General features: G+C 37.3%; 1 long non-coding RNA gene across 3 annotated transcripts; it reads right to left on the bottom strand.

Annotated features, from left to right (window-relative positions):
* Positions 1–405: 405 nt before the first annotated feature.
* Positions 406–21,907, bottom strand: LOC103103809 (uncharacterized). 3 transcript variants are annotated; one of them, XR_008913662.1, is made up of 5 exons: positions 21,335–21,906; positions 20,150–20,264; positions 3,969–7,542; positions 3,644–3,869; positions 406–614 (listed from the first exon to the last, which is right to left on the bottom strand). It is a non-coding gene; the product is annotated as an uncharacterized LOC103103809 (long non-coding RNA). The 3 variants fall into 3 exon arrangements; XR_001626134.2 differs by having other exon boundaries at positions 406–3,869; XR_008913665.1 differs by lacking the exon at positions 20,150–20,264 and having other exon boundaries at positions 406–3,869; positions 21,335–21,907.
* Between the last annotated feature and the right edge of the window lie 2,320 nt (positions 21,908–24,227).

Below are 24,227 nucleotides of genomic sequence, written 5' to 3' on the forward strand. Positions count from 1 at the left end.
TCTTTAAGTGATTTTTTTGATTTTTTGTATTTCTGCTATTTGAAGCTACTTTAGGGAATATGGCCACTTAACATTGTTTTATTCCAAACTCATAAATTTGCTGTTTTGAATTAAATGGGTATATCATACCAAAATGTAGAGGCAGCTAAGTGGCATAGTAGATAGAGTAATTGAACCTTGACTCAAGAAGACCTGAATTCAAATCCAAGGTCACACATCTAGTTAATATCTGAGGTTGGACTAGAACTCAGGTCTTCTTGACTATAGGACCAACGTTCTATCCATTGTGCCACCCAATTAGGGAATGTTACATTAAAGGAATTAAAAATAAAGATAATCTGAGAGAAGGAATGCTTTGGAAAAAGAAAGCATGATTGAAGACATGATTTCAGACAGTAGTCTATCCCCAAAAAATCAAGGCATTTTAATGGACTGTAAGTTCAACATGAATCAGTACATGATGTGGCATGCCAAAAAAGGTAAGGTAGTCCTGGGCTTCTGGTACAACTTGAAGAAATAAGGAGTCAATAGCATCACTGTACCATGCTGGCTATACATGTCCTGAAGGTCATGTTCAGTTCTCAGTGTCCTGGTGCCAGAGGAATATTAATAAACTGGAAAATGTTCAGAAACATTCATCAATAGATAAGTGGCCAAAGGTTACAGACAGACAGTTCTCAAGGATAAAAAATAAAGCTATTCACAGTCATTTGAAAAAAATGCTTCAAAACCATAATAATTCAAGAAATGGACTTTAGGGCAGCTAAATCAGTGAATCAAGAACCAGACCTAGAAACAGGAGGTCCTGAATTCAAATCTGACCTCAGATACTTCCTAGTTGTGTGAATCTGAGCAAGTCACTTAATCCAATTGGCCTAGCCCTTACCATTCTTCTCCCTTAGAACCAATACTTTGTATTAATTCTAAAACAAAAATAAAGGATTTTCTTTAAAAAGAAGCAAAAGATAATACAATTTACAATTTTACTCAAAAGGTCATAGAATTGTGCATATCCTTTGACCCAACAATACTACCACTAGGGATATTCCCCAATGAAATCGAAGAAAGAGGAAAAGGATCCATATGTACAAATTTGTTTATAGCTGCTTTTTGTGCTCTCAAAGAATTTGAAACTAAAGAGGTATGCATCATATGGGGAATGGTTAAACAAATTATGACATGTGAATCTAATAGACTATTATTGAATCATAAGAAATCATGAAAGGAATTTTCAAACTGCAGCAGAATGATGTGAGGAGAGCCAGAACAATTTGTTAAATAATAAAAACCTTATAAGAAAAAACAACTTTGATAGGCTTCAGAACTCTGATCCACAACGCAATGATAGAGCATATTCCAAGGACCAATAATGAAGGATGTTACCAGCTTTCTGGCAAGGAAGTGAGAGACTCAAGATACAGAATAAGAAATATATTTTTGGAAATGGACAATAGGTAGATTTGTTTTATTTCTTAAAGCATAAATGTTTTGGTTTTCATTTCCCACACAATTTTTTGTGGGGGGAAGAAATGAGAGAGAGAAGCCCACCAATGGTATGCCCACAAAAAAAGGTCATTGAAGTATTTTAGAAATACACATCAGCAAATAGAAGGAAACACAAATGAGTTGAACAGCTTTAAAAGTAACATCTGTGATATATTACACATAAAAGCAATCTGAACCTAACTGAGATTCATGATTTCATGTATAATCCCAAAAGGCAGAGGGATTTGTCCATGAGAGCTAAAACATGGGAGCTGTAAAGGAAGGAGGATATGTGAGAACCCCTGGAGCCTATAGGAGCTTACATAAGAGATTGGATACAGGAATCCCTCAAAAACCTGTAAAAATTCATATATAAGGATAGCTAGGTGGCTCAGTGGTGATAGGAGAGATGGCATGGTTAGAAGTTCCTTTTCAGGGAAACCTAGGTGAACAAAGATCCAGACTTGGAGATGGGAGGTTCTGGTTTCAAATTTGGAATCAGATACTTCTAGTTGTGTGACCCTGGACAAGTCACTTAACCCCAATTGCCTACCTAGTCATTACCACTCTTCTGCCTTAGTATTACATTCTTACTTAGTCTTAATTCTAAGAAGGTATGAGTTAATTTTTTTTAATTCATAGAAGTGGAAAAAAGTGAAATCAAAAAATTTACTCCAAATGGCTGAACAAATTGTGGTACATGTTGGTGATGGAATACTATTGTGCTATAAGAAATGATAAGCAGAGTGATTTCAGAAAAAGTTGGAAAGATCTATACTATATACTCCACCCTGCTTAGTCTTTAGAATTTTAGCAACCAGGAATGTATACACCCCCACTTAAGGATTAAGTGTGAGGAAGGAAAGTCTATGACCCACATGTGCTAGCCAGTGACAAATCAGAAATAACTGACTGACCCCCTGGGCCATCCAAAGCCAAGTTTAAGCTACCATTGATACACGTAAGACACAGGAAGTGACATAAAGAACTGCCTTTATATTTCACATCACTTCCTGTGAGAGGGACTTGGCCATGGAATTTGACCACAGAGAAGCTTGAGCATGAGACCTAAGACTGCTTCCCTTAGACAATCACATGGTGAGTTATAAGGCTGACTCCCCTTGGTTTTTCTGGAGGCAACAGCCTCTAGAGAGACCCTTGGCTAAGGCCTCTGAACTCCTGCCCAGTTCAGACCAGGCCAGAGCAGCTATCCTTCCCTTTTTCCTCTCTCTCTCTCTGTCTCTCTCTGTCTCTCTGTCTCTGTCTCTGTCTCTGTCTCTGTCTCTCTCTCTCTCTCTCTCTCTCTGTTTCTCTCTCTCTCTCTCTCTCTTAATTTCTTCCTTCTATTATAAATAAACCACCATAAAATTACATTCTGACTTGAGTAGTTCATTGGGATTTAGAATTTAAATCCCTGGTGACCAACTCAAAAATATATATTCAGTCCAACCATAAAATTTACTCAGTTACTGGTCTAAGCCCCAGCTTCATGAGACTCCTAGAAGAAATATTGTGAGATATACTCACAATGTTTAAAAATATAAAACCTCTTTCTCACATGAGCCCACATTTCTGAAGTTCAGGCTTCACTTCCTCAATCACAACCACTAACTCATAAGACTCAAAAACTCACTATTCTTCATTAGCTTTTTATTAATACTGTTTCTCACCTCAGTTTCTTCTTAATTCTTTCTCTTCCCTTATGGAAATTCTTTATAACAAAGAATTTTATTTATTTAATAAGGAAGAAAAAGAAATTCAGCAAAACCAATTAACACAATTTTTAAAAACTGGCTCTATGCAATGCTCCATACCAATGGACTCTGACTTCTGTAGAAGAGTAGGAGATATCTTCATATCTGTCTTCTTTGCGACCAAACTACAACAATTCACTATTAACAAACTTCTGACTTATACAATCAGATAACATAAGAATGCTCAAACAAAAACAACAATAAAAACAATGCATCAAATAGCAGGCTACAATAATCTTGCCATTTGGGTGGACTTTTTTCCTTCCTTTCTCACCCTTCCTCCCAGATAGTTTGAGGGGAATGAAAAGGAAAAGAAATAGACAGATTGAAAAGTATCCAGAGCTTCCTTGCCATCTAAGAAAGCCATAGGAGAAATGCTGGATTGGAATTAGGCTTGCTCTTACCCTATGGCAGATGCTGGTCTCATTCCACATCACTGGACTGAGCTACTCTGCTGGTTGCTTCCTCAGACTATCTCCAATCAGTTCTAATCTGATCTATACTTAGCAAAGAAATTTCCATTCATTCTTTACTCTCCCATGCTCAAAGCCAGGGGACTCCACTGCCAGCATGAGGAAGAGTGTGGACTCCTCTTCTTCATTCTCCATCTTCAATCGCTCCATCTCCATCCTATTCTCCATGGGGAGAAGAGAAAAAAAAAACATTTCTCTTAAATGTAGCTCTAAGGAGAAAAGAAATGGATAGCAAAGAACTTTGAGAAGTACATACCTGTACACATCTTTCAGTTTTTGCCATTTCTATCTTTTCTTTTAGCCGTTTAGGTTCTCCTAGAAGAAATCAAGTTACATATTGATGAATGGAGTTTATCCAGATATTGTCTGCCCATGAAGACAAGAGAGCTATCAGATTTCCTCATTCTGGACAGTATGCACCCTAAATGTGTTCTAAATAGTAAAAGCAGGATTCAGATACTAGTCTGTTGACTCCAGATTCAATTCTTTTCCCATTTTTTCCAGACATTAATAGGCTCTTTTGGCTCTCCTCTGAGAAAGGCCAGAACAGAGCTGCTCAATTCCATCAGAAAAAAAGAAACTTTTCAGCAAACCAAGACTGAAACTAAGGTAGGAGAATAGGATAATAATTTCCCAAAGGATTCTCCAATTCTCTTTCATTTAGGCATAGAAGCAGCTCTATTTGACATGAGCCCTGTCAGAAAGCAACAATCACACAAATCACTTGATACCCACAAGGCAATCTTTTCCTTGCTGTCTTTAATACACAGGGATATTCCTTTTACTTTTTTTTTTTTTTAACAATTTGACTGGCACTAAATACTTATTTTGAATAACCCTTTTCAAAAGTAGGCAAGCCCTGGGAGGTAAAAACAAATGAGGCTCAGGGACTTCGTTTTAGAGGTATTCCCAGAGTAGGGTGGCTTTTGGTAAGGTGACAGAACCTCCTTGCCTCCCACGGCCAAAGGGTGAGGAAAAGCTCTGATCAAAGCACACAGCTGGAGGAAGGGCAACAGCAAAAGATGTAACTTCTGGGAACCATACTGGGAGGAACAGAGCACCAATAGTTCATGAATCAAGGGTGCTCTGGGCCAAGCCAAGCAGGATCCTTCCAGGTCACAAAAGAAGGTGCTGTTCTAATAACTACCATTTAGATAGCGCTTACAATGTGCCAGGGTCCATGCTAAGCCCTTTACAAATAGACTTACTGATAAAATAGCTAACATTATTAGGCACTGTGCTAAGCACTTTACAAATATAATTCCATTCCATCCTCACGACAACCCTGGGGAGGTAGGTGCTCTTATTATGCCCATTTTACAGATGAGGAAACTGAGGCAGATAGAGGTTAAGTGATTTACCCAGAGTCACAAAGCTAATGAGAGTCTGAGGCTTATGAGCTAATGAGAGTTTGAATTCAAATCTTCTAAGCCCAGCCCTCTATTCATTGTATGAACAGCTTCTCCAACATATGCCTGATGGTAAGAGACTTAGTCAAGTACATAGCATACTTTCCATCCCTTCCTGCTTTTCCATCACTTGTAGGAAGAGAAAATAATCTTTCTGTCTATCAGAAACTGATGAAACCCCCAAATCTTTGGAAGTTTCTTTTATCTAAGTTTGCTTTTAATCTTTATGCTACTAAAAACCCATAGTTATTTTTTTAAACTCTTAACTTCTGCCATAGAATCGTTTCTATGTATTGTTTCCAAGGCAAAAGAGAGCAGTAAGGGCTAGGTGATGAGGGTTAAGTGACATCCCCAACCCAGGGTCACCCAGGTAGGATGCATCAGAAGCCATATTTTAACCCAGGACCACCCATATCTAGTCCTGGCTCTCAATCCACTGAGCCACCCAGCTGCCCCCAGGGATAACTTATAAAAGTCTGTAGTTATAAATGTTTGGATGCAACATAGAGGATGGAAGGGGAGGGAGTCAAAGAAGGATAACAATTAGGAATGCCCTGGAATGGGGAGAGATTTCTGGAAGGGAACTGATTGTCAAAGCAAAGTTATGGATTTGTATTAACCACTTCCCAGAGCAGAAAGAATATATTCTCAGGGATTTCTATGGGCATTCAAAAAAATGAGTCAGCAACTGAGGAGAAATCAAATAGGCTGATAACAAACAGCATTTGCAACTTTGGAGAGAGTCATTTCAGCTGAGTGATGAAGTAAGTGAATAGTGTCAATGAGACTAAACAGCTTTTTCTGGGAATTGGGCTCTGAGAAGGAGAGATGGATGGTACAACACCCTTTCCATGCCACCATATTACAGAAATGACATGAAACCTCTTTACCTTTATGTTCCCATCAAAAACAGACAGCTTTCCTCTTTCCCTCCAGATAGGGGTGTACTAGCAAAGGATGAGCATCATTTATGTTTCATCAGCATGATCAGTGCTTTCTGTGTCACTTCCTAAAGTCCAGACCACTGGGGTCAAATTCAATTAGAAACAGGGGCCTCTAATCTGCTCATAAGGATCCCTATAGGCAACATATTGACTTAGTTTTAAAATGTAATGTTATTATATTATTATGATGGGGACATGTTTGGGGTTTGGGTGTTAAAAGATCACTCTATTGCAACATGGAAATAAATTTTGAACAATGCTACATGTATAACTGAGTGGAACTGCTCGTCAGCTGCGGGAGGAGGGAGGGAAGAGGGGTGGAAAAAATCATGAATTGTGTAACCATGGAAAAATATTCTAAATAAATTTTTAAATGTCATGTTATCTCCATTTGAAGTGTGCTTTTACTTATTAAATGTTTCCCAATTGTATCTTAATCTACTTCTGGCCTCAGAATATTAAGAGTATTTCTCAGTAATGCAATGATCTGGGACAATCCTAAAAGAATTATGATGGGGAATGCTGTTGACCTCCAAGGAAAGAACTTCTGGAGTCATCCGTAACATCAGTGTATTTATGGTTTTAATTTGGGATCTCAGTTATGTACAACTTTGATCTTACAATGATCAATATGGAAGTATGTTTTGCATGATGATAAAAATTTTTAATTTTTTTAAAGAATATTAAGAATATTGCAGTCAAAGAGGCAGGTAGGTGGCTCAATGAACTGAGAGCCAAGCCTGGAGTGGCAATGGACCTAGATTCAAATCTGGCCTCAAACACCTCCCAGCTGTGTGACCCTGGGCAAGTCATTTGACCCCAATTGCCTAGCTCTTACCATTCTTCTGCCTTGGAACTGGCTCTTAGAATGGATTTTAAGACAAAAGGTAAGGGTTTAAAAAAAACTGTCCTGTATAAAATAGTTCAGTAGGCAAAAACAAATTCTATCCTATAGAGTTCTTTATTTGTTACAATATTAATATCATAATTCATTCCCAGGTTTCTCTGAAACCATCTCTTCACTTCTTATAACACAATAATATTCCATTATACTCAGATACTATAATTTTTGCTCAGTCATTCCCCAATCAATGAGCACCCTATTTATTTCTATCTTTGCATCTACAGAAAGAACTAACTATACTATAAATATGTGTGTCTATGTCAGTCAACAATCTTTATTAAGCATTTCTATGTGCCAGGCACTGTGCTAGGCATTGAGAATATAAATACAAGCAGAAAGAAAGATAGATACCACCATCAGGAAGTTTACATTCTAAGGGAAAAGGGAGTGAGAAAAGGGGGTGACTGGCCTAGGCTCTCTCTTTAAATAGAAGTTCTGGAGAATCCACTCTCAGTCAGAGGAGAGGGACCCCAGGGACAGAGGATCCTTCCAAAGTGTGAGTTTCAGGGCTGAAATGATCTTCTAGGACGAAGAATTTCTGGAGTATAATGAAGAAATCCAGAGGAGTGCGACCTGGGAAATGAAGTATGTATACTTTAGTACATATGACTTTTTCCTCTTTCTTTGTTATCTTTGGAATACAGACTTAGTAGTAGTATTCGCAGGTCAAAGAATAGGCACTTTAGTGAGTTTTGGAACATGGTTCCAAATTACTTTCCAGAATGGCTAGACCAATTCACAGCTCGATCAACAGTGCAATGTGTCCATTTTCCCATAGCTGCTCCAATATTTGGTATTTGCCACTTTTGTCAACTTTATCAATTCCCATGACCTCAAAGATGGAACATCAAAGTTGCCTCAAAAATCAACTGCATTTATATATAATTATAACAAAACCCAAGAGCTGATAATAGAAAGAGAAATCCCATTTCAAATAACTACAAAATACATAAAACACCTGGGCCAACAAAGCACACAAAAGATTTACATAGACTCAATGGTAAAATGTTCCTTAAAACTGGAGGAATATTCAGTGCCCATGGGTAGGACATGCCAATATAATAAAAATGACCATATTATCAAAGTTAATTTATATTTTAAAGCTATGTTTATTCAACTTGATAAAATGACAAAATTTACCAGGAAAAACAAAAGATCTTTTGAAGGAAATGATGAAATGAAGTAGGCATTGGTTTAAAAATAGATAAAAAAATAGGGGCAGCTGGGTGGCTCAGTGGATTGAGAGTCAGGCCCGGAAATGGGAGGTCCTGGGTTCAACTTTGGCCTCAGACACTTCCATGCTGTGTGACCCTGGGCAAGTCACTTAACCCCCATTCCCTAGCTCTTCCTGCTCTTCTGCCCAAGAACCAACACCCAGTATTGATTTTAAGACAGAAGGTAAGAGTTTTTTAAAAATAGATATATCACTAAAATAAACTAGACAAAAGAGAATAAAAAACAATGGAACTTAATGAAGTATATGGAACTTAAATAAAGTATAAAATATAAATTACCCAGGGGTGAAAAAAACTTATTTGACAAAAAAAAAAATCTACTGGGAAAACTTAAAACAGCCTGGCAGAAATTAGGTTTAGACCAGCACCTTGAACCACATTCCACTAATGCATTTCAAATGTATATGCAACCTTAGTATTAAGGAGGGAAGTGAAGAAAATATTAATATTAAATTTCTCTGACAAGGATTTGAGATCTGAGATATATAAGCAATTAATAAATATATATGTCTAATATATAATCTAGCCCTTACCACTCTTCTTCCTTGGAACCACACAATATTGATTCTAAGAGGGAAGAGAAAAGTAAAAAAAAAAGAAAGAAAAGAAAAGAAATGGTATGTAATAAATTCAGAGAAGCCTGAAAAGAAAACTCATACAGAGTGAAGTAAGTACACCAACCAAGAAAATAATGTGCACAGAAACTACAATATAAAATGGAAAGAATGACTACACACCAAAAAATCAAAAGTAAATATAGTAGTAGTCTCTCAGTAACCGAGGATGATAATCATCTTTGTGCATTTTCATCTATGATAGATGAGTGTACACAAAGACACTTGTGCGTGAAGGAGATTTAAGTGGAAAAGTCGATGCACAGAGACAGTCCCACTCTCTTGGCGTTGGAAGCCTGGGTCCAGTGGCACGAAAAGTCATTACACCTGGAGACTTCCTCAGCTGCATTAGATGGCCGTGTTGTCTTTTGTGCTCCAACACACCCTAAGCACTCCACAGTGCTTTGCTGCATCACCATCTCAGCCTTTGAACCTTCTTATTGGTTTCTTCCATCTATTCAGCCAAAGCAGTCTTCACATGCTGGGTGAGCAAGGCCCTGGTTCACCAGGGGTCTATGACCTGATGGCTACTCTCACAAGGTTTAGCCAGCCTGTCAAAGCCGTTGCCTGGGGTGTGGCCGCTGCCGCATGCTAGCAGCTACTGGGAGCCACAAGTGAGAGCTGGGTGTCAGGTGGGGGTCAGAGGCTGGAGAGCTGCCCTAGGAGGGCACGACAAGCCCTCCATACCAGAGATACTACCCCTCCCTGAATACCCCATGATAATGAGGAGACAACATATCAAAATCTATGGGATACAGCAAAAGCAGTACTTAGGGGTAAATTTATATCCCTGAGTGCTTGTATCAATAAATAGAGAAAATGCAGATCACCAAATTGGCTGTGCAACTAAAGAAACTAGGGGGGAAAAAACAAATTAAAAATCTCCAATTCAGAACTAAATTAGAAATCCTAAAAATCAGTGGGGAAATTAATAAAATTGAAAGTAAAAGAACTATTGAACTAATAAATAAGAATAGGAGTTGGTTCTATTTTTTTAAATCCCTTGTTAATTTGATTTTAAAAAGGAAAGAAGAAAATAAAATTACCAATATCAAAAATGAAAATGGTGAATTCACCTCCATTGAAGAGGAAATTAAAGCAATCATTAGGTGCTATTTTGTCCAAATATATAACAATAAATGTGACATTCTGAGTGAAATGGACAAATATTTGCAAAAATATAAATTGCTTAGATTAACAAAAGAGGAAATGGAATAATTAGATAATCCTATCTCAGAAAAAGAAATTGAACAAGCCATAAAAGAACTCCCTCAGAGGCAGATGGATTCACAAGTGAATTCTTTCAAAACTTTAATGAACAATTCCCAAACTATATAAATTATTTGATAAAATAAGCAAAGGAGTCCTACCAAATTTGTAATGGTACAAATATGGTGCTGATACCTAAACCAGGCAGACCAAAAACAGAGAAAGAAAATTACAGACCAATTTTCCTAATAAATATTAATGCAAAAATCTTAAATACTAGCAAAGAGATTACATCAATATTAAAAGGATTATTCACTGTGATTAGGTGGGATTTAATTCCTTTACTAACAAAATTATAAAGATCAAGCAGGACCTATATGAAAAGGTATGAGAGGACATCCCCAACCCACCCCTCTGTGGAGGTGGGAGATTGACAGGTTGTATAAATTGCAAATGCTTCCATACTTTTGACATATGAGTTAGTTATGCTGATTTTTTTCTTCTTTAAAAAATATGATTTGCAAGAACAGCTAGGTATCTCAATGGTTAGAGAGTCAGGTCTAGAGGTGAGAGTTCCCTGATTCAAACCTGACTTCAGACACTTCCTAGCTATGTGACCCTGGGAAAGTCACTTAACCCCAATTCCCTAGCCTTTCTCGTTATTCCACCTTGGCAATGACACTTAGTATAGATTCTAAGACAGAAAGTAAGAAATTAAAAATATATATGATTTGTTACATTAAATAGCTTTCTGAGACAGAGAGAAGTTATAAAGATGAAAATAACAGAAGACATCAATAAAACCTTATTTATTTTTTAATTGTACTCCTCTAATAGTATTTTGGATCATTTTTTATAATTATATTAATGGCTTGAATTTCTTCTCTTGAGAGATGCCTATTCATATTCTTTGACCATTTATCTATTGGAGATGGCCTTCAGTCTTCAATTTTTTAATCAGTTCCTTGAATATCTTGAAAATGAGACCCTTATCAGAGAAATTTGATACAAAGATGTTTTTTCCAGTTAACCATTTCCCTTCTAAGTTTAGCTTTATTGGATTTGTTTATGTGAAAATGTTTTAATTACATATAATCAAATTGTACATTTTATCTTGTATGATTCTCTATCTACTTTGGTCATGAACTCTTACCTTATTCATAGATCTGCAGGGTAATTTTAACCTCTTTCTCTAATTTGATATAATGTGACCTTTCATTTCAAGACCATTTGGAGTTTACCTTGGCATGTAGGGTAAGATCCTGGTTTAAATCTAATTTCTGCCAGACTGATTTCCAGTTTTTTCAGCAGGTGTTCAATTAGTGAGTCCTTATCTTAGTAGATAGGGTATTTGGGTTTCTGTATCACTAGACTACTTGGTCTGTTTTTTTTTTTAGATATTGGGTATCTAATCTGTTCCATTGATAGCCAGAACCAAATCTGATAATTACTGCTTTGCTGACTAGTTTGAGATCAAATATTACTAGATCCTTTCCTATCCACTGTTAAAAATTATTATTTCTCATGAGATTCTTGACTTTCTGTTCCTCTTACTATTTTTTCTAGTTCTATAAAGGAATTCTTTTGTAGTTTGGTATTGAACAAATATAATTGTTTAGGCAGGATTTATATGATTTATATGGATTTCTTTTCTATCCACAGCTTTATTGATTATTGTTTCAATTTCTTTTTTAGTTGACTCTCTATTGTTCTCTAAGCATACTATCATATCATCTTCAAAAAGTGATAATTTTGTTTCTTTACCTATGCTTATTTCCACAATTTTTTCCTTGTCTTATTGCTTTAGCTAATATTTCTAGTACTACATTAAATAGCAATAGTAAAAATGAACACCTTTGCTTTACTCCTGTTCTTATTAGAGAGTGTGATACAATAGATAAAGTACTGAGGTTAGAGTCAGGAAAACTTGAGTTCAAATTCAGTCTCCAATACTTACTGGCTGTGTGACCCTGGGCAAATCATTTAACCCTATTTACCTCAGGTTCCTTATCTATAAAATGGGAATAAGAATAGCACCTATCTCCTAGAGTTGTAGTGAGGATTAAATGAGTTAATAATTGTGAAGCACCTAGAATATTGCATTGGCACATAGTAGGCACTTCATAAATTCCCCTTTTTGGAAAGGATAATAGTTTATCTTCCATTTCATATAATACTGATGAGTGTATGTCTTTGTATGTCCACATCTATTAATGTGTGTGTCTATTGATATGATCATATGATTTTTAACCCCTTACCTTCCATCTCTTGGAATCTTGATTCCAAGGCAGGAGAGATAAGGAATAGGTAATGGGGGGAGGGGGGTTGTGACTTTCCCAGGGTCATTCACCCAGAAAGTATATGAGGTCAGATTTGAAAATCCTGTCTCTAAACCTGACTCTCAATCCACTGAGCCATCTAGCTGCCCTGATGATTTTTCTTGATCTTATTGTTAATGTGGTTTATATTACATCACATTTCCATATAAGAAATCATCCTTGTGATCCAGGTATAAATCATAGCTTTGATGGTCAATTGTATACTTCCTTCCATTCTATTCTTATACTTTTTTCCCCATCTTCCTTCCCCCACCCTTTATCAGAGTCAAGTTTACTTTGCCTTTCTTTTTTTTATCAAACTCTTTTTCACAATCACCCTTACAAATTCTGGGTTTGTTTTGCTCATGACTCATCTATCCCTGAATCTACTGGTTCTCCTTCTTTAGCATATCTAAAGTCACATTTTCCTTGGGAGTGCCTGCCTTCATTAGCATATTAAAAGTCACTCAAAGCTTTGCTTGTAGACTGCCTCCTTAAACATATTAGAAGACAATATTTTTTTTTGCTTTCTCTTTATCTGACTGCTTGCTTAGATAGGTCTACCCACAGGTGCCTTCCAATCTACACGCATTTATAGCGCCACCCACTGTGGATAATTAAAACTGCAGGAAAATAAAAAAGAATTCCTTTACTACTGCTACTAGTGATCTAAAATAATGCTATTAAATTGAATATATTTAAATAAAAGGATTATTAATAGGAAATGTTAGTAATATTGAATTTAAATTAAAACCAAATTTCTAAATTTGAACAAAGCCAACATTAAATCAAATTAATTACATGCAATATTAATGAATAATTTTAGAACACAATAGTATTAATAATATTACCAATAACAATACTTATTAATTTTCAATACTATTATTAGTCATTATTATTAATTAATAATGGTTATTATTGATGATTGATACTTAGTGTTTATGGTTTATGGTTGTTAATAATTAATAATAACAATCATAGTAAATGAATATTATTAGTTATTAATATCATCCTTAATGATTATAATAAATGCATAATGTTAGCAATTATTAATAACATCAATTATTACACTAAATACACATTCATTATTGATACTATTACTGTGCAACAATTACTGTTTCCTTACATTAGCTTTTTGTTTTAAACCTTCTCTTATTGCCTTCCACAATAACATTGAAGAACTTTGTGTCTCCATTTTTTGTTATGTTTTAGGAACTTTTCATTGTTTAAGCTGATCATTTAGCAATATTCAAACTAGCTTAAATGGGACATACAGACTAGACAATATAGGAAATACTGTAACACATCAAAGGAAATCAGGATATATTCCTCCAGATTTAGTCCTGAATACATTTTTAAATTCCTGGAGTGATCCAATTTTGCCTAAGGAGAATTGGATGACAAAGAAAGAAGCTAGAAAGCTTTGTAAGGCTGGACATATCTTTTACCTGACCAAAATATGGCTCTTTTGAGTTCAAGATCTTAAAAGATTTGAAGTTAGCCATTAAAAACAAAGATTCCAAAGATAATAAATACTGGCACTTCTGGGCATATCATGTTGATGAATCAACAATTCCCTCCAGTAAGGAAACCTTTCTTTGAGACCAAACCATTCTAGCTTAACTCCTTCAGTGAAATCTAGCAAGAAACATGCTCTGTTATCTCACCTGGCCTGTGAGGAGGTTTCCCCTCATACTGACCCAAACCAGGACCTGAACCCCTCAACTCCTCTCCCGATCAAACCTCACTCATCCTCCTCTCCTCCCATCTCCTTTTCTCCCAATCTACCTCTCTACCCTCCTTTGCCCACCCATCTTCCCTATCCCCACCTTTGCCATCCCTACTTCCATCATTTTCCGTACCCTCCTTCCTACCCACCTTACTATGTCCCCTCTAGATTTCACCCATCATACTCCTCTCCACCCCACCCCCAGCCCCATCCCTGATCTTTTCGCTCCAACTCCCCACCTACTGACCAACTCCATTCAACCACCCCACCCCCTTCCTCTACCAGCCTCACTAAAACCCACTCCATTGAACTCCAGAATACAGGCCAAGCAGCAGTTGCCACAGATGATTCAAATAAAGGGCTTTTCCCTCTAACAGTTGTCCCTACATATAACAGTTGTGGAGATTTAATAAACATTAGACATCATACACCTTTTCCTCCACAGGACATTGAGAGATTCAAAGAAAAAACACCTTCCTATGAAGCTGAGCCTGTGGTGGTGATAAATAAGTTTGAAAGCATTTTTTACACATATAATCCCACATGGCTTGATGTAGAAGATTTGTTCCAGGTCTTTCTAACAGAGAGGGAAAGGAATAAGATTCTTTCTCTTGTAATCAGGCCCAAGGAGAGGGAACAGCTCTTTGGCCAACTGAAGATCCCAAATGGGACCCAAATTCAGAACAAGATTACTTACAACTATACCAGACTAGAAATGCATTGCTAAAAGCTATGAAAGCATGTTCTGATAAGCCTGGTACATGGAATAAATTTGAAAATCTTAAGCAAGAAGATAGCAAAAATCCTGCCCAATTTATGGATAGACTTATCAAGCTGGGAGAAAGATATATTGAGCTTGATCTGGATAGGGAACAGGACTTTAAACAAATAAGAATGCCATTTGTCAAAAAGGTAAGGTAGTTAGGAATTATTTTATGACTAGCTTTCCAAATTGGCCTACTATGGACCTTGAAGAATTGAAAAGAGTGGCAGTTTATGCTTTTGAGGGACATAAGGAAAAGGAGAAGGAGAATACTGATTTAGTGGAAGCATTAAGGAAGGAAATTAACTGAAACAGTTGTAAAGACAAAGCAAGGAGAGGTCATAGCTCCTTTACAAGAATCTACAAAACAAAACAACTACTAACATGTTACTTCTGTGGAAAAGTAGGTGATGTAATTATGAATTGTAAGAAGAGAAATCAGGAAAATAGGAATAGAAGTTTCAGGAATAGTAATATTGATAGTAGGAATAGTTATTCAAATAAGGAAAATCAAAAATCACATCCAAACACCTGTACTCAATGTGGGAACTCCCCTCAGCATGAGAGACCCCAGAGGTGTGGACAAAGGGATTGTGATGACTGATGGTACTTGTGAGGGGAAGAAACCTCAGAGTCTAGAGGTGAATTTTAAGCCTTGTCAGACCTCATTGCCTTATTGATGTTAACTGTTGCAGTTTGTTCCCCTCCCCAGAATGAAGAAGTCTATGTAACACGATTCTAAATACAAGATGTATTTAATTTAATGTTAACTACTTCATAAGTTATCAAAATTGAAAATATTCTGTTACACTGTTATATTGTCTTTATTTGTACCTCCCCTATGATTCTACTGTAGAAGAATATCTTTGCAAAAGCCCACAAACAACATTTTGTTCCTTTTTTGCCTTTGTTAATTGTCATGCAGACCTGATGGATGAACTCCATTGAATTGGTTTCAACCTTTTTAACAGTTTTGGAGAACGTACTTATTTATTAATTTAAATTGATTTTAATGAGTATTCAGACATGGTTTTCAGATATATGGGAGCATCCCTACCTCTGATCATTTATTTGCTTGCCTCTTGAGTTGTTTGTAACAAGAGGCAAGGATCTATTTGTAGTTGAAGTAGAATGCAATGGAATTATTGTATTTTCCCATCTCTGCATTTATTGTAAATGTAATGGATGACATATCTGCAGTGATTTTCACTTTTTAGTCCTTGGCTCCATGTGAAAATGGGGACATATTGGAGACAGTTCTGTTACATTGTCACAATCTCATACCAAGAGGGAGGGAGGTGCCCAAGTGGTTTATTTACCCTATGATGTATTATAATCCCATACGGGAAGTGGGCATGATGGGCATGATTTTTCCTGTGAAGCCTAGTAGCTTTGAAATGGATTTCTTATATTTGTAATTCTTCATCACCAGTACAGAGGTTTTTCTGGGTTTCTCTCCTACCAAATTTTGGAATGATGGTAATAATAGACTTTGTTAAAATTAGCTTTGCCAAAGTTGAAACATTGGCAAAATCTGTAGAACTTGTGATAAGTATTCATGATTTCAAAAGTTGTTTACATGTCATACAGCAAGTCATGTGAATCCTAATGATAGTGGATTTGTTTGCTATGGTCATAAATGGGCTCTTATCATGTTGGGGATTTGGGTACTTTTTAGAATCTGTATTAGTTGTTGTACTACTGTTTTTAAAAGGTTTTTACCTAGTGAAAAACTTATGTACACTCACACTGTGGATCCTGGCCAAGTTAAGAGTGATATACATTTCATTTTTGAGTGAGCACCTTTTGTTTTGTGCTTCTTCTCGGCTAACACATTGTCACATGGAATGTGAACTGTGAAATTATGTTTTTTTAATTATATTTTTCTCCCTTTATGTTTGTAATAGGATATTTGATTTTTTTTCTTTCTTTTTCCCTAATATTGGTGATACTTGAAGTATATTAAATCAGTATTAATGTTTTTTTTTTACTTGAAGGATAAAGTTTAGTATAAGTTTACAGTATCTATTAGCCCTAGTAATATGCATACCCAAAAGGCTTTCATTATGAAAACCTGCCATTTATTGATAAATATTATGGGATTATGTTTAATGATTATGTCTGATTCCAGGAGAAGGGAACAAAAGAGCCACTATACAGTGCCAAGTAACATGAGGTCAAAACAGACCAAATCCAATCCAGGGAAGATTGATGAACTTCTATGCCAATACAAAAGGACTTGAACCTAGTTGCAAATCGAATTTGCAGCATATGACATATGTTAAGATGCAGGACTTCCTTGAACCATACGTTGAGTCAAGTGCCTCAGGTTGGCTATCATCCTGGCTCCCCCTATCTCTGACAGTGAAGGTACAATCAGACCAGGGAATGATTTCTCCATTTGCTGCTGAAACTTAGTCCTTTCTCTTTTATAGTTTGGCAATTTTCTTTAGTCCTGGCTGCAAATGGGTTAGGTGCTATATTGCTGCTATTGTCCTACAGCTTGTGGGACATAAGTGACTTTAATTGGTCCTTGCTGTGATTCAAGAACCTGTTACAGGTTTATATTATTTTTTACTCAGAATCTTATACATGTAAGATTTTTATTTTATTTTTATCATTTCTGTATTTCTTATTTTTATACAGAATTTAATTTTTACTCTTTTATTTGGGATTTTGGGGGGGGTTTGTTTTGTTTTCTTTTAACAATTGTTTCATATGCCTCATAACTCAGTCATATATCCCAGTGTGATTCTGGTGTTGGTCAACACCCTCTGCAGAGGGGATTGGGTAATTATCCTAAAACCCCAAGGTTTAAAATTTTGGGGAAAATTTCAGGAAAAGAAACTTGCCAATACCCCAAAATCAAGAAAGCGGATCCTTTTTGAGAGGGTGCTGTAAAGATGCCTGAAGAAGCTACACACTGCATCAAAAGATCCAGAATGAACTTTGGGATATAATGAACTGAATTGAAAGGGGTTGAACATACTTATTCTGAATGTAAACACTTATACCAAAGAGGACTGCCCCCTAATTGGCATTTTGTCAATGTGTCTATCAATCAGTTTTTGTATTTTACTCCCATCTCTAACTCTTAGAAAAATGCAATATTATATGTACTTTTAGCTAGATGGTATTTAGAGTGATAAGATAGTTATATTTAAATGATCCATGGGGAGACAAGTCTCCCAAAGGATCACAGAGAGGATTGTGTCAAGGAAGCTATTAGCCTCCCCCTCCTAAGTAACTTTACCTGTCTATCAAACATTTCTGACATACCACAGTTGTGCCAGGGTTGCATCAGTGTACATTCTGTACATCAATAAAAGTTAAGGTTTAGGGCAGAATCGGGAGAACCACAGGAGAATTGAAAGGGAGAACCAAGAAGATGCAGAGCAGGCAGGTGAGGGGGAATGAGGAAGAGACTGGCAGGCTAGGCACCATGTGGTCAGGTTACTTATAGGAATGTTGTCTATCCTTCCAATAAACTTTATAATATATATATATGGGTAGAAATATTATTTTAATTATTACAATACTAAGTATTGGTTCTAAGACAGAGGAGTGGAAAGGGCTAAGCAATTGGAGTTAAGTAACTTGTTCCAGGGTCATACAGTTGTATGAAAGTATCTGAGGCCTGATTTGAACCTAAGATCTCTAGTCCTAACCCTCTATCCACTGAGCCAGCTAATTGCCCCTCTTTTTTTTTTCACTTTGCCCTTGTTTTTATATGTCAGGGCACTTTTCTTTCATGATTTTTGGAAATACGATGTCCAGACTCTTTTTTATATAGCTTTCAGATAATCAAATGATTCTTAAGTTATCTCTCCTTAACCTGTTTTCTAGGTTGATTGTTTTTAATATGATGTATCTTATATTTTCTTTCATTTTTTATTTTGATTTTGTTTTAATATTTCTTGTTGTTTTATAGAATCATTAAAATACTAATTTCTGATCATCTGTTACTAAGAGAGGTTTTGTATCTTGTGCTAAGCTGTTAATTCTCTTTTTTTATTCTTTCCTCTACTACTACTTTCATTAATAATGTCAGTGGGAACTCTTTTTTTTTAAGGCTCTTACACAATTTCTTCTAGGATTTCTAATTGATTTTGTGATCAAACTCAGTTTTTCTTCAAAGCTTACATCTTGTAATAAGAAAAAAAAATTGTACAAAAATATTTATAGGCTTGCTCTTTGTGGTAGCAAAAAATTGGAAAATTAGGGGGTGTTCCTCGATTGGGGAATGGCAGGACAAATTGTGGTGATGGTGATGGAATACTACTGTGCTAAAAGGAATAATGAACTGGAGGAATTCTATGTGAACTGGTACGACCTCCAGGAATTGATGCAGAGTGAAAGGAGCAGAACCAAAGAACATTGTACACAGATACTGTGCCACAATCAAATGTAATGGACTTCTCTACTAGCAGCAATGCAATGATCCAGGACAATTCGGAGGGTCTTATGAGAAAAAAATGCTATCCACATCCAAAGAAAGAACTGTGGGAATAGAAAAACAGAAGGAAAACATGATTGATCACATGGGTCAATGGGGATATGATTGAGGATGTTGACTTTGAATGAACACACTGAATTAATACACAAATATTAATAATATGGAAATAGGTTTTGAACAATGATAAATGTATAACCCAGTGGAACTGCTTGTCAGATTCGGGAAGGGGAGAAAAAAGTGGGGGATTGGGGAGATCATGGATCATATAACCATGGAAAAATATTATAAATTTTAAAAGGGAGGAAAAGCTTATGTCTTGGGGATTCCTGAAATCACAATAATTTTTTATCTTTTTTTTGTTTAATCATTCTTGGAGATAGGACATTTTAAGGTCCCTCCTTCACACTTGAAGAATAAATCACAAATTGCAACTCCTCTGGAGCCATTCCCAAAACTTGTTCTTCACCTAAGGAACAAGTCCCAAGACTTGTTTCCTTCAGGGACTGAGGTCAGAGTGATGGAGTAGACTCTGCTCCTCCAGGGACTGTGAGCCACTGATATCTTCTCCACTGAAGATCATGGATTGAGTCCAAAATCTCACTAGGGTTCGTCTCAGATCTCACCAGTTTCAAGTCCCGAATCTCCTTTCCTCTAGACCTATAATTGGAGCCCTGGAGAGGCCTGACTTCTTTGCCTTCAGATCACAGTTCTCCCTTCCTCCAAGCCCAGGATCAGGTGTAAATATCCTGGATGCCCCATGGCACTAGGATTATAATCAATCCAAAACTTGATTTTTATCTGGTAGTGAGTTCCAGATCTCCACTATGGGACCAACATCCATCTCAGAATTGCCTACCTTCAAGCCCTCAGGAATAAATACAAATGAGCAATCAGAAATTACTTCATAAGAATGAAATGTTTGTATTCTAATGGTGGAAGAAGAGGAAAACAGGAAGGGATAGAAGCAACCCCTGAAAGAAAAAAAAAACAAAATGTCAGCAAGGGCCATAGCAGGAATCAAGATGGAGAGCCTAGGAATAAATTTTGTTGTTTTAATTATCTTAAAAGAAACAAAGAGGGGAAGGGTTGGAGATGGGGGAGGATATACCAGAGAAGAAAAAGGAAGGAATGAAAGAGATAATTTATTTTCTCACACAATTAGTGGGGGGAGAATACAAAAAAAAAGAGATCTATATAAATGAAGAAATGGTATGAGGAGCACTTGAATTTCACTTTGAACTGATATAGAATGAAGTGAGAAAAATCAGCAAAACCATTTATGTATTAGATTGTTTCTAGTCATGTCTGACTCTTTATGACCCTGTTTGGAGTTTTCTTAGCAAAGACACTAGAGATATCCCAGCTTATTTATGAGGAAACTGAGGAAAAAAGAATGAAGTGACTTGCTCAGGATCACACATCTATTGTCGGTCATCAGATATGAATCAGAAAGCTGACTCCAGGCCCAGTACTCTATCAACTGAACTACTTAGCTGCCCCTGAACAATTTGTACTACGATAAAAACTTTGTAAAGACAAACTATTTCAAAAGATTTAGGAATTCTGATCAGTGCAAGAATAAACCATAAAGGGGGCAGCTGGGTAGCTCAGTGGATTGAGAACCAGCCCTAGAGACAGGACATTCTAGGTTCAAATCTGGCCTCTGTAAGATTTAAAATGGTTGAGGTTGTAAATTGTGGCAGTTAAAAGAGTTGCGGTCATAAACTGTAGTGAGTAAAATAGTGGAAGATATAAATTATGCTAGATATAAGAGTGGGTGAGTAGATTTGACCGCAGAAAATATGTTTCACTGCAGTGTCTTGGTTATTAAATCAAATATAAGGTGGTCAGCAGGGAAATATTCCCAATTATTCAAATACCCAAGTCAACTGGGTTTTATAGAGATTTTAATTAATACAAATGTGGAAGTAAAGAAAAGAGAGAAAGAGAGAAAAAGGAAATAAGTATGAAGGGCCTTAAGCCAACATGGCCTAGACCTGAGTCTTAAGAGACTCTTAAGAGACAGTCTTTTATCACTCACCACAAGGTCTGTCTAAGCAAGGATTCTAGTGACACCAGGCCAGCTCCATCTCAACTGACTTCACCAGAGAGTTCCAGCCAGAGTCCTCCTCAAAGAGAGATCCAGCCAGAGACTATTTCAAAGGGCCTCTCTCCAGAGCCTCCAGAGGGACAGAGTCCCCTCAGAGGAGCTCCATTGAGACCTCCTTAGAGATTGTCCTCCAAGAGCTTCCCTTCTCCAAAGCCTTTCTCAAGAGACCTCAGACACTTCCCAGCTGTGTGGCCCTGGGCAAGTCACTTGACCCCCATTGCCTAGCCCTTACCACTCTTCTGCCTTGGAGCCAATACACAGTATTGACTCCAAGATGGAAGGTAAGGGTTTTTTAAAAATAAAATAAAATAAAATAAAATAAACCATAATTCCGGAAGATTGGTGATTTAGAATTTCTGCCCACCTCCTAACAAAGGGATGATAGATTAGATCCACAGAATGAGATATCCAGTTTTGGACATAGCTAATATGGGGATTTGTTTTGCTTGGCTATGCATATTTTTTGCAAGGGTTTTGTTTTTCTTTTTCCTTTCCTTGTTTGGAGGTAGAGCTGCGAGGGAGAGAGGAGAGATACTTGTTAATTTTTAAAGAAAAATTTAATTAAGAGAGAGAGAATTTTCCCCATGCCAAGGACATGGACTTGCTGACTTCAGCAATTAATAACTTCTGGTCAGTTTTCACAGGTCAGCACTTAACTGAGTTATGGTCTAACTTGACATAGTGGCACTCTCAGCAAATTTGGAATCAGAGAACCCAGGTCCAAATTCTGACTTTGCTAGTTGCTACCATTGTAACCTGAAGCAAATCATTTACATTCTACATTTGCTCATCTGTAAAATGAAGGTTTAAATGATCAGCTAGGAATGATGATAGTTAGATAAGGGCTAGAGATCAGTTCTCACATTCTGTGTTCTTACATCCCCTTCAACTCTAAGGTTCTATCCTCTAAGGGCCCTCTCAGTTCTAATAATCAGTGTTTCTAAGTTCTTTCCCATTTGAACATATTTTTCTTTTTCTTTTTTTTTTAGAAGCTTTTACCTTCTCATATTCCAAGTCAGAAAAATGGTAAAGGCTGGGTAATGGGGGTTAAGCAACTTGCCCAGGGTCACCCAGCTGGGAAGTCTTGGAAGTTGGATTTAAGCCCATAATCTTCCATCTCTAGATCTGGCTGTCTATGCTGCCCCCTACCTTGACGTTCTAAATTCTAAAATCCTGTCTAGTTCTGACATTCTGTGTTCTCAGATCCTCCCCAGCTCTTTCACTCTGTTCCTTCTGCACAGGTTCCTTCTGCACAGAGGGAGCCAAGGGATTCAGTGCATAATATGCAGGGACTGGAATCAAGAAGAGCTAAATTAAAAATATATAGCTATATAACCCTGGACAAGGCATCTAACTCTGTTTGCCTTAGATTGAGGATAATCATAGCATCTACTTCCAAGTTTTTGTTGGAAAAAAAAATCAAATTAAATAACATTCGTAAGGTGCTTAGTCCAGTGCCTGCCATATGGTACAACCCCGTTCCCTTTAAATCAATTTAGACCCTTTTCCTAGCGAAACTTCTCGCTTGCGAAATTGACAGGTGTCATACCGCAGGCTGACCACACTGTGGCGCCAAAGGCCAATGCTAAATCCGACGTCATGTGACGTCTTTGCCGGCTCCCCAATTCCACTCGGGTCTCTTTCCTTTTGACAGGAAGGGTTCATCTCCACAAGGACTAAATCAACGAGAGACGCTGTCCCGAGGCTCAATGAAAAAGCGCTGGATATGTAGTCAGAAGCTATTGAATTGATCTGGTTTGGAGTTCTATTTTACACTCTTACTAACCGCCTTGATTTGGTCAAATCCTTTCCTCGCCCTTCCTTGTCCGTTTCCTCCGCTGTAAAATGAAACTCTGGGCTAAAGGACATAAACTTGAGGATAACCTCGCTTGGATACTTCATCAACTCCCGTTGCTTTCATTTTTAACTAGAAGCAGATGACTCTCCGGTCTAGAACTCAGACTTCTCCCGCCTACAGACCCCATCTCCATCCGCCTCTTGGACTCTTTGAACAGAATATCTCACAGACATCTCAAAGTGTAACTTGTTATCCCTCCTACCTTCCCACCTCGTGCCTTTCCTCTGAGATTGCCTGGCAATTATTGATCGCTAACCCTTATCATTTTCAACCTTACAATGACCAAAGCACTCTACGAAGATTATCTCCCTGGATGCTCGCAACCCTGGTAGAACGTAAGCGCTTGCCTGGCACATAGTAGGTCCTTAATAAATGTACATTGACTGATAGATTTCCCAGGTCCCTTCTAGTTCTAAATCCCACACTCTTTTGAAATGCCTTCCCCTATCGCTCTTTTCATGGCCTCAAATAGAGTCCCGGCCTCAAAACAGTCCAGCCTACATATAGTTGTGGGGAACTGGAGGAGGCTGATGTGGATCGAGAGCAAGGCACAGCAGGCTGGCCAGAGGGGAAAGGGCTCCCCTTCCCCAGCCTCTGTAAAGGGCATCTGTTGCACCCACCCATGATACCTGGTGTATGGTAAGAGAAACCCTTCATATACTATCAACACAAACACACACAATGGAATACCCATGAACACAATATAATGCACATAGACACACAATGACATTCTCAAATGCAACAAGCAGACACATAAGGCACACCACGAAGGGAGAAGGAAGAAAGGGCATTTGGTCCCGAGAATAATCCAAATGAATTGAAAACTAGAAAAATTCTTCCTCCCACGACCTATGTATGAGTGTTGTAGAGGCAGCTAGATGATGCAGTGGATAGATTGCTAAATGGGAGTCAGGAAGGCTTGAATTCAGATCCCACCTCGGGTACTTACAAGCTGTGTGACCCTGG

Source organism: Monodelphis domestica, chromosome 1 (assembly GCF_027887165.1).
Source record: "Monodelphis domestica isolate mMonDom1 chromosome 1, mMonDom1.pri, whole genome shotgun sequence".
Classification (NCBI taxonomy): domain Eukaryota; kingdom Metazoa; phylum Chordata; class Mammalia; order Didelphimorphia; family Didelphidae; genus Monodelphis; species Monodelphis domestica.